This window comes from Hakea prostrata, chromosome 1 (assembly GCF_041222555.1).
Source record: "Hakea prostrata isolate BN-2017 chromosome 1, UWA_Hpros_2, whole genome shotgun sequence".
NCBI classification, from domain to species: domain Eukaryota; kingdom Viridiplantae; phylum Streptophyta; class Magnoliopsida; order Proteales; family Proteaceae; genus Hakea; species Hakea prostrata.
Genome location: NC_142600.1, coordinates 80,295,661 through 80,306,283, shown reverse-complemented (window position 1 = coordinate 80,306,283; position 10,623 = coordinate 80,295,661). Strand labels below are relative to the sequence as shown.

At 35.0% G+C, this 10,623-nt stretch overlaps 1 pseudogene; it reads right to left on the bottom strand.

Annotated features, from left to right (window-relative positions):
* Positions 1–3,002: 3,002 nt before the first annotated feature.
* The window catches only part of LOC149030415 (trans-resveratrol di-O-methyltransferase-like), an 8,021-nt pseudogene continuing 400 nt past the window's right edge, over positions 3,003–10,623 (bottom strand).

Genomic DNA, 10,623 nt, shown 5'->3' with positions numbered 1-10,623 from the left:
ATGAAAAATCATTAACTAAGGCTTCAAAAATCGTTTTTCCCAAAATGCCCTTTTTCCTTGAAACTAGGTGGGTCGCCTGGGGTGACCAGGGCAGGCAACCCACCCCCGGTACTTTTGTTCTAGGAGCAAGGTTAAGGTCTTGAATGCCCTAGCTCTGCCTTAGGTCCTTTTGTATGCTATGAAGGGTCCTACCTAATTTTTCGGGATCTTCTACACGTGTCCTTACCATATTCTTGATCCATCTACCAAGTCCGTCAATGTTCGAATTAGATCTTCTTCCAACTTCTTACAGAACTCCCAACTCAGTATCATCTCAATCTACTTCCATTGGTTCGAAAACCAATCCAATGGTCTCAACTTGGATGGCCCACAGTTGCCTTCTACTCACACTCCGGGTTTTTGGACTTGAAATATGGATTTTCGGGTTAAGGTTTAGGGGGATTTCACATAACACGTCATGTATCAATAAATTGATTTGACAGTATTAAATGAAAATGCAGAGATATGGGTATAAAAATAGATCTTTTTATTTTATTAGAAACCTCATCATATTTCTAAATTTAAAGAGAAACCCTTTTATGACCTTCTTCATAACTGACTTCCAAGTACTAATGCCTTCTTTGATAGCCAAACTGCCGCAGGAAAACCCAATGACTTGAACTTACCTAACTTCACTTCACTAAACTCTAAACGTTATCGAACTTGTTAAGAGATCAGTAAAATAAGAATCTCTCCAAATCAATGTGATAGGATCTAATTTGAGATCCATTCATAGTCCTCACTATTTCGAGAAACCTGAACTCTTAACTCAAATCTTGGTTATGTTTAGAGCTGAGACTAATGCTTTATATTGAGGAATTCAAAGTTCAAAATTTGTATTAGCTTCCCTCATCAAGGATAGAATATGTCTCTAACACCAAACACTCAAGTTGCGATTCCACCTTTGAGATCTTACAAGATATAAGATTCCATTGCATGTACAATAGAGGTGAACATGTTAGGAATCTAAAATGAAATCATGTGTTGCATATGTATCCTTGCAGAAAGAGGTTGTAGACTCTGCCACCTACTGTGTACTCTCTCGTAACCCTTGATTTTGAATAGCCTACGTCTTTTCTTGTGATAAACTCTAATGATAATAATAGAACTTGACATGTGGCTAGGAGACTTAAGATCTATTTTCATCAGTGGCTCCAATAATGCTTTACATCAAGAGGTAAAGACTCAAATATATATCAAATTTCATACTAAAGACATTGGGTCCCTTAAGTATTTTCTTAGCATTGAAGTTGCTCTCTCCACAACATGGCTCTATCTTTGCCAACGAAAATACACACTTGGTATCCTTAATGTCTGCTTAACTAGCACTTGACTAGTGGAATTCCCAATGGAATAGAATCTAAACTTTTTCATTCTATAGGACTTATTCTATCAGATCTTATTCCTTATTGGAGCCTAGTTGGCCGCCTCATTTATCTCACAATGACACACCTAGACATTGTACACTCTATCAATATTTAAGTCAATTTATGCATCAACCACATCAATCACATCTAGAGGCTGCCCATCGTTTATTGCTATATCTTAGGGCTACCCTAGATCAAGTGATCTTTTTTCCTACAGAAAATTATCTCCAATTGACGGCATACTATGACTTTAATTGGGCAAGATGTCTTGTGACTAGACTCTCCACCACTGGGTATTGCTTTATTCTTGGTTCTAGTCCAATTTCTTAGAAGACAAAGAAATAGACGATTGTATCTCATTCTTATGCGGAAGCTGAAACCGTGCCATCGTAGTTGCTACTTGTGAAATTACATGGCTCTTATATCTACTTTTTTATATTGGATTGCCATCACCAAAAGGCATTCTATTATTGTGACAATCAAGCAGCCATTCACATTTCTGTGGATCCCTTTTACCATGAACATACCAAACACATCAAGATAGACTCCCATGCCGTTCGTGAGAAACTTTAAAGTGGATTAATCCACACCCAAAATATCTTCTGCAAAAAATATAGTTGGGTTGTTCACAAAGTCCCTTGGCCGACCTCATATCAGCATTTTAAGTCCAAGCTGGGCTTTCCAGATCTTCATGCTCTACCTTAAGGGGGAGTGTTATCTGTCCCCACCTAGTACAGATCAATTTGGAAATCATGTAACAGTAACATAATGGTAATATTGATTCAGTAGTTCAAATTCTGAAGTTTGTGAATATATATATATGTGTGTGTGTGTGTTTGACTCTTTTTTAAAATTCTGTATTATCCATAAGTCAGAGAACTCTATGGAAAATATTTTGTCTACGAGTTCTACAGTATTCTCTTTATCTAAGATTTGGTGGCAGTCTTTACCTCTATATATTGTAATCCTTCTCTTTTAGCCTCTAGAGAGGTTTCTCTAGATAGCTTAATAAGCTGTTTGATGAAAAAATAAACAGTGGTTTGACCGATAGAAATGCATTGGTAAAGGGATTTTCTTCAAATTTAGAAAGGTTAAGAGGGGTCTGGTAAAATAAAAGATTTCTATTTATTTCCATACCCCCAACATTTTCATTTGACACTGTTAGATCGATCTATTGACATGTAGCAATCATTTTATATTTAATCTCTTGCAATGATTTTTCAAGATGAATAGTATTTGTATTGAATAATGACCGAAGCACAACAGAAGAGAAGAGAGAATCAATCAGCTTCCACTAGGAAAACAAGCTATGAAGCTCTACTTTTTTTTCTCTTTCAATCTTCACAATCCTTGCCCTTTTTTGTCTACACAAGACAAGCCCCTATGAAGGTCTAATCTTCCACAAATTTCATAGGCAACTCCTCAAATTTGCATTAGGACATTATTAAGCATAAACACAAACCAACACCACTAAAACCGTTTATGACTTCAAATATAGAAATATTAAAAGCAAACACAAGTCTTCCATTGAAGGTGGGAGCCAGTAAGAACTAACCATATATAGGTCACCATCCTTGCACCAATTCATGTAACTAATTAAGGATAGGCTTCAATAAGAGACCTTAAACCCAAGACAGGATAGATCTTATTGAGTAAATCCAGCCTCCAAGAAAAGCTTTCTCCATTCTTTCTCTGTTCATTCTTTTCCAATTAGTATCAAAGAAGAATTGAGTTTATGTTGATTTATGGCACTTTATCTTCCACTACCATGTCTATGATGATCACCTTCCCTGGGTTTCCTTCCCTACCCTCAGCAGGGATTGTATCTTTTCAATATCTTTATGCATTACTCATCATTCCAATCACGTAAAATCCACTGTTGTCATGTCAAAGTTCAATTAATGGAACTGAACATTTAAAAATTAGTAACAATAAGAATAAAAATGGGGTTCACTAACTTTGAGCAAAACTACATCTGCTTGGGGGATTTTCTCAAACATGTCACCTGCAATATAGTTTAAGTTGTCGCTTCCTTCCATAGTAGCAACCACATGTGGTAGGTCAAACACCGAACATTTCAAGGTTGGAAATGTTTTAGCGATGGTCTTAACCACAGTTTCAATGCCACCTCCAACATCAATCAATGAACCTGATCCCTCAAACACTACCTTGCACTTTGTAACTACCATAGTAATCACTAGTCGAGCATCGCTTGCCACTCCTTCATTGAAGAACTTGTTGAGTTCATTGTCTTCATCTGCATAGTCCCATAGGCCCCTTGCATGAGTAGTCTCAAACGGAGTAAGACCATCTCCCTAAAACCATGTGCCAAGGAAATTCCAAGGCATCATCAAGATTGGATCAAGCATTTCTCGCAAGAAGGGTGACACACTCTTATCACTATTCTTAAGGAGCCTAGAACACAGTGTGAGCACATGTCCTACATCCTCTTGAATTGCAAAGAAGCCCGAATGCACAATAAAGCGCACGAGGCAAAATAGACAAGCAGTCTTGGTCTTTGGGATGGCAAGCTTCGTGGCTAGTTCAGAGAGGGTGATGGGTTGGTGATGACTGTGAACAATATTTGGTATATCTAATTGAACTGCACAGCTAAGTGACATAGAATTTACATGTACATATAGCCACTCAACCTTTATCCAAAATTGAGTATAGGACACTACACTTTGGGGGTGGTTTATCTATCTAATGTATGGTCAGAATCTGTCCCCTACACCTAAGGTTAGCATGTGCCACTAAGATTAACTGCCGCTAAGAATTTCATATAGCTTTCTAAGGAGTGGGTTCAACATCTCGTTGGTTTTCTTGGAACTCAGTGATTGTTTTCCAATAGAAAGTTAGTGATTATTTTCTAGTAGAAAGTACAAGATTATAAGAATAGAGAGGGGGCACACCATCTGTAAATACCCGAGTTTGGCTCACCTCCTCTTCAAGGGAGAACAATGTGCTCTTCTAACACTTCTCAACCACTAAGCAAGAGTGTGAATCACCTCTGAAAGCTAATAAAATGGATCAAAGGTGAGAGTTCCAATGAATCCCACATGAATTCCATCTCTATTGTGCGGTTGAAAAGCATCAAAGAAGCACATTAAAGTTAGCACATGTAAGTGAGGAATAGGTAATCCAAACTCTAAATAACATCATGCTTAACTCTTCCCCAAAATATCCTAACAATTTTGCTTTCAAATCAATATGATACAACATGATGTGAAAAGGAAAGAGCGTGAGTTTGTAGCCCAAACCATTGAAACCGAACCGCACCTGCCCGTTATAGCCCAAATGAAACCTTAATGGTTTGTGTTTGGGCTGAGAGGGCAAAGGCCGCACTAACCCAAAACCAAACCGCAATATGTTATTTGCTACTCTTCCTATGAAAAAAAAGAAGAAGAAGAACAGGCCACGGTGTTTACTACTGTTGTGTGTGAGCTCCATGTATATGGTTAAGCTAATGTACTAAATTTTCTTTTTCTTTTTGGCTTTTTTTTTTGGGGGGGGGGGGGGGGGGGTGGGATTGTTGGTTGAGTGCATCTTCTCATGAAGAACTTTTTTGGATATTCTTATTTGGTTGTTTTTTTGTTATGTGATTATGTTGTTTATATTGTTTCTCTTGTGTTATGAATTTTCAAGACCTTTAAAAAGGAATCATACATGATGATTTTAAGGTAGTGCTAGAATTTGAAACTGATGAACACATTCTTCTTATTCAAGTATTATGACAAAAAGTGTTTGATTACAGTTGCCCTTCAAATGCAATTTAAAGTGTTTGTGGTTATTACTCTTCCAGGGACCCTTTCCAGCAAAGTTATCCAGTTGTGCATATGTGTTGTCTTTTTTCTGCTTCTTAATTAGATATATAATTCTCTTGTTTACTCTATTATATAATATTGTTGTCTTATAATTTGTTATAGTCAGACTGTTTTCAAAGTCTTTTAATTTAATCGAAACCGTTAACCTAAATCATTAGTCAACCCGAACCCAAATTGCACCAAACTGAAACCAGTCCGAAATTGTTATTTTTCTAATAGACTATGTTTGGACTAAGTGTCTCTCAACCCGAAACTGTCAAGCCTAGCCCGAAACCGCTCTAAGCCTCACCATTGACACCCCTATGAACAGGTAAATTAACCCGACACCAAGCTTTAAATTATGTTTGGTTGCCAAGAAAAAGAAAACGTTGGAACATAAATTGAAAACTAATACATAAAACAATAATTGCATTATCATAATATAATTGTATTATCATAATCTTTGTTTCATTATATTTTTTATTTTTGCTTTGTTAGCAACCTATAAGGCTACAAATGGCAAAGTCCAGATCACCTCCCCTTCAAGAGAAAACAATGTGCTTTTCTAATACTTCTCAACCACAAAACAGGAGTGAGAATCACCTCTGAAAGCTAATAAAATGAATCAGAGCCAAAACTCTTAGTGAGTTCTTTGTGAATCTCACCCCTATTATGTGGCCAAGAAACGTCAAAAGAACACATGTAAATGACAGATAAGTGACCTAGACTATAAATAGCATCCTGCTTAACTCTACCCCCGAAAATATCCTAACTAACTTTGCTTGCAAATCAATATGATAAGAGGTGATGTGAACTGGTAAATTAACCCCACACCAAGCTTTGCATCATATTTGGTAGCCAATAAAAGAAAACGCTGGAGTGTAAAGAGAAAATTAGTACTTAAAACAATAATTGAGTTGGCATAATTTTCGTCTCATTATAATTTTTTATTTTATTAATTACCTAGCCATCTAATCATGCAAGATTCTCAGTTATCACATTGTAGAGTTTTCTCCTGTTCTACCAGAAGAAAATTTTCTCCGTCTTATGCTATGTATATTCCAGATTCACATCCTCTCTAGCCCTGGTTCAGCGACCATCAAGTGGCATCCAACTTATAAATGTTACCTATCCCTTTAGTTTTTTTCAACCATTAGATCCTTAGAACCTCTAACTAGATTTTGAACCAGTGTAACTAATACTGGTTCTGATGACTCAAATCAAACCAAAGCATTAATCTTCATCTTTCCATTCTTTTGCTACTTTTGTTTGTTTGACTAAACTTACACCTTCTCCTTCCTTCTCAAACTGCTCCATTGGAAGGAACAAGAAAGGAAGAGAGAAATGCTCGCATGTACATATAGCCACTCAACCTCTATCCAAAGTTTGAGTAAAGGATATTACATTTTGGAAGTGGTTTATCTATTTAATGCATGTATGATCAAAATATGTCTTCTCTACACCCCCAAGATTAGTAGATCCAAATTTTTCGTCTTACTTAGAAAGGTAACTGCAACTAAGAATTTCATATGGTTTTATAAGAAGTGGGTTCGACATGTTGTTGGTTTTCTTGGAACTTAATTAGTGATTGTTTTCAAATAAAAAGAACTAAACTAAAAGATAGAAAGGGACACACCACCTACAAATACCGGAGTCTGACTCACCTCATCTTCTAGGAACACACCACCTACAAATACGCTTTTTAATCATAAAATAAGAGTATGAATCACCTCTGAAAACTAACCCCTATTGCGTGATTGAGAAACATCAAAGGAATACATCATTGACGTATGACGAATAAGTGATCCAAACTTCAAATAGCATCAAGATTAACTCTACCCTAAAAAAATATCCTGACAACTTTGCTTTCAAACCAAAATGATATGACAGTGATGTGAACAGATAAGGTAAATTAGCTTGACACAAGCTCTACATTATTTTTGGTAGCCAAGGAAAGAAAATGTTGGAACATAAAGAGAAAACTAATACATAAAACAATAATTGCGTCATCGTAATATTTGTCTCACTATATTTTTTATTTTTATTTTGTTGGACACGTATACCTGATAACGTATCCTTCTAGAGAGAACAATGTTCTCTTCTAACACTTCTCAACCACAAAATACAAATGAAATCACATCTGAAAACTAATAAAACAATTAAGAGGTCAAACTCTCAGTAAATCCCACGTGGATTCCATGACTCCATCCCTATTATTTGGTTAAAAAGTGTCAAACGAACACATTAACGTTAGCACATGTAAGTGACAGACAGGTGATCCAGACTCTAAATAGCATTATGCTTAACTCTACTCCATAAACATCCCTACAACTTTGCTTTCAAATAAATACGATATAACGTGATGTGAACAGGTATATTAACCCAAATGTTTTTGGCAGCCAAGAAAAGAAAACGTTGGAGTGTAAAAAGAAAACTAATACATAAAACAAAAAAAGCATTATCATAATTTTTGTCCCTAGTGGACGTAAACAGGATTTTGTCGAAGCACGTTAAATTCCTATTGTTTATTTTTCTTGCGTTTCTTCTTTGTTCGTGATCGGGCATCCATATCCCTAACAATATTGGTTATTAATGGGTAAGCAAGATTGGTAATAGTCATTAATTTGAACTTTTGGCTATAGGCAATTTGGTGAGTCTTTCATTTAAAACTAGAAAACCATAACAGCTTCTTTTATGGGTATTTACAAGGAGAAGTTCGGATTTAACATTGGAAGAAGTCATGATGATCTTTCTACCCATTGTCTTTACCTTTTAAAAAAATATCCAATAAAGATAGAGTCAAATGCTCAAATTTCACATATGAAAAAAGAGATAAATGTGTAAATGACTAAAAACAAAAGAAAGAAGGCAAAAAGAAAAAATTTAAGAAAATATTTTTTTTTAAGGGGGTGGGGTGGGGAGCCCTGAACAGCCCCGCCCTCCCTTTCACTCTTACCACTGCATATGCAGGAATCCGGATCATCACCCCCGTCAGGGAGCACTTTACCACCACAAAATCTGTGGGCCCCACAGCTTGAAAAATATTTATATTAAAAAAAATAAAAACTCCCATCACCCACCCCTGGTCCCCCCTGTATTTTAGGGTGGAAAAGCCGTCAGGGAGCACCCGCAGATCCGAACTCCATATGCGTAAGGATGTCCCTTTGACCCGATAATAGTATTTTGTTCAACATCAATACAATATCTAATAGATTTATCTCATATTATTATTACATCGAATATCAAATTATATAAGAGTCATTATCCTATCATATTTATCATTATAAAATAGTTTTGATATTTATTATAATATAATTTATGGTAAATATCATTTACCTCCCCTCTTTGCTAGACAAATAGCACTTACACCCCCCTCTTAGTTAAATAATATCACTTACCTCCCCTTTATCTAGTAAATATATCAAACACCTCCCCCTCGTTAACTTTTAGGTTAAATTTAACTATTACCGTTAAATGTTTTACTAAAACCCCAAACTTATCCTTAGCAAAAAAAAATTTGTATTTTAAACTTTAAATTACCGTAATCACCCTAGCAGTTAAAATACTAAATTACCTTCAATTAAAATAATTGTTAAAAATCAATACACCATAGTTTTATCTTTAATTTATTAAAAGTCTAAGATACCCTTTTTTTTTAAAAAAAATTATCAAACAATTAAAAAATAGGGGTTTAATTTTATCAACTTACCCTCTTTTTTTATTGCATTTTTTATTTTAATTGATTGTAGTACGTTTTTTTCTAATTGTTTGATAAATTTAAAAAAAAAAAAAAAAAAAAAAAAAAAGTTATGTTGGGCTTTTAATAAATTGAGATTTTAACTATGGTGTTTTGGTTTTAATAATTATTTTAATTGAGAATAATTTATTAGTTTAATTGTTAAGGTGATTACGGTAATTTAGGGTTTAAAATACAAAATTATTTTTATCCAAGGGTAGTGTGGGGTTTTAAAAAAATATATTTAATGGTAACAGTTAAATTTAATTGAGAAAGTTAATAGAGGGAAGGTGTTTGATATATTTGCTAGGTAAGTAATATTATCCAACTAAGAGGGGTTTATGTGATGTTTGTCCAGCTAAGAGGGGAAGTAAGTGATATTTACCTTATAATTTATTTAGAGCAAATTGCACTAACACTCCAAAATGGAGGCCTTAAAGCACTGACACCTCCATTTTATATTTAAAAACCACAAAAACCCCAAAATTAAATTTTTATTAGATATATTTCTCCAACTTGTCAATAAAAACCTTTTAGACACTATTTATTATAGGGATTTTTTTAAAAAAATAAACAGTGATTTAAGTGTTTTCGGTGATAAATTTGACATATATAACTAATGAAAATCCAATTTTGAGGTCTTTGTACTTTTTAAACATAAGGTGGGGTATAAGTGTTTTAAAGCCTCTATTTTGGAGTGCCAGTGCTATTTGCTCATTTATTTATATCAATTTCTCCATACTATCTCCATATCATATATCAAATGATACACATATGTAATATGATAGGACATGGTATATATATATATATATATATATATATATATATATATATATAATATGATAGGACATGGTATATTTAACATGGTTTTTAATTTCATTCCCGATAAATAAACAAAAGATGAATGGACATCCACATATTCAGGCAGAGGTCCCCCACTAAAATATGACAAAGATGTTTTCAAAACACATTGTTTTTCCCATGTGATGAACTTCGGTGACATTTCTTTTTTTAATGAATAAAGGATATATTAACCAAAATGAGAGAAGAGGGTGAGGGAAGGAGAACAGACAACAAGGGACAGGAATCTACTGAAGCCAACGAGAGCCTCACACTAGGCCTTGGCTAATAAGGTAAGACAAGCTAAAGGATCGAATCTAATTTTTTCTATTTTTGTTCTGTTTCTTTCTCTAACATGTGACAGAACTGAATTTGAATGTGGTGTAATTAATGCGCAGCACATGCTGCTTACAATTGATATCGAAATTTCGACCGTTCATTTCGTAAGTGAATGAAAAGTAAAACGAACGATCAAAATTTCAATCTCAACCGTAGACAGCATAAAGCTGCGCATTTAATGCGCAACACTAAAGTCAAACTGCATGTGGCAATATCAACACATCAAGATTTGTATAGAGAAATATGATTGAGCTCAACTTCAAAACAAGAAGAAACAGATCAGCATTAGAGGAACTCATACAACACTTACTTATGCTGTGGCACATCTGTTAGCCCGAATTTCTGCTCTATCCTCCAGTTCCTTTTGACTCAGCTTTCCTTTCGGCTGACAAGCTTCCCCTTCGTATGGTTCGAGGAGTCTTGGGGGCACCCACGTTAACCGTCATCATATTTATGCTGAGCTGATCGAGGAAGGGGTGCTTGTCGATCCCCATTCCAT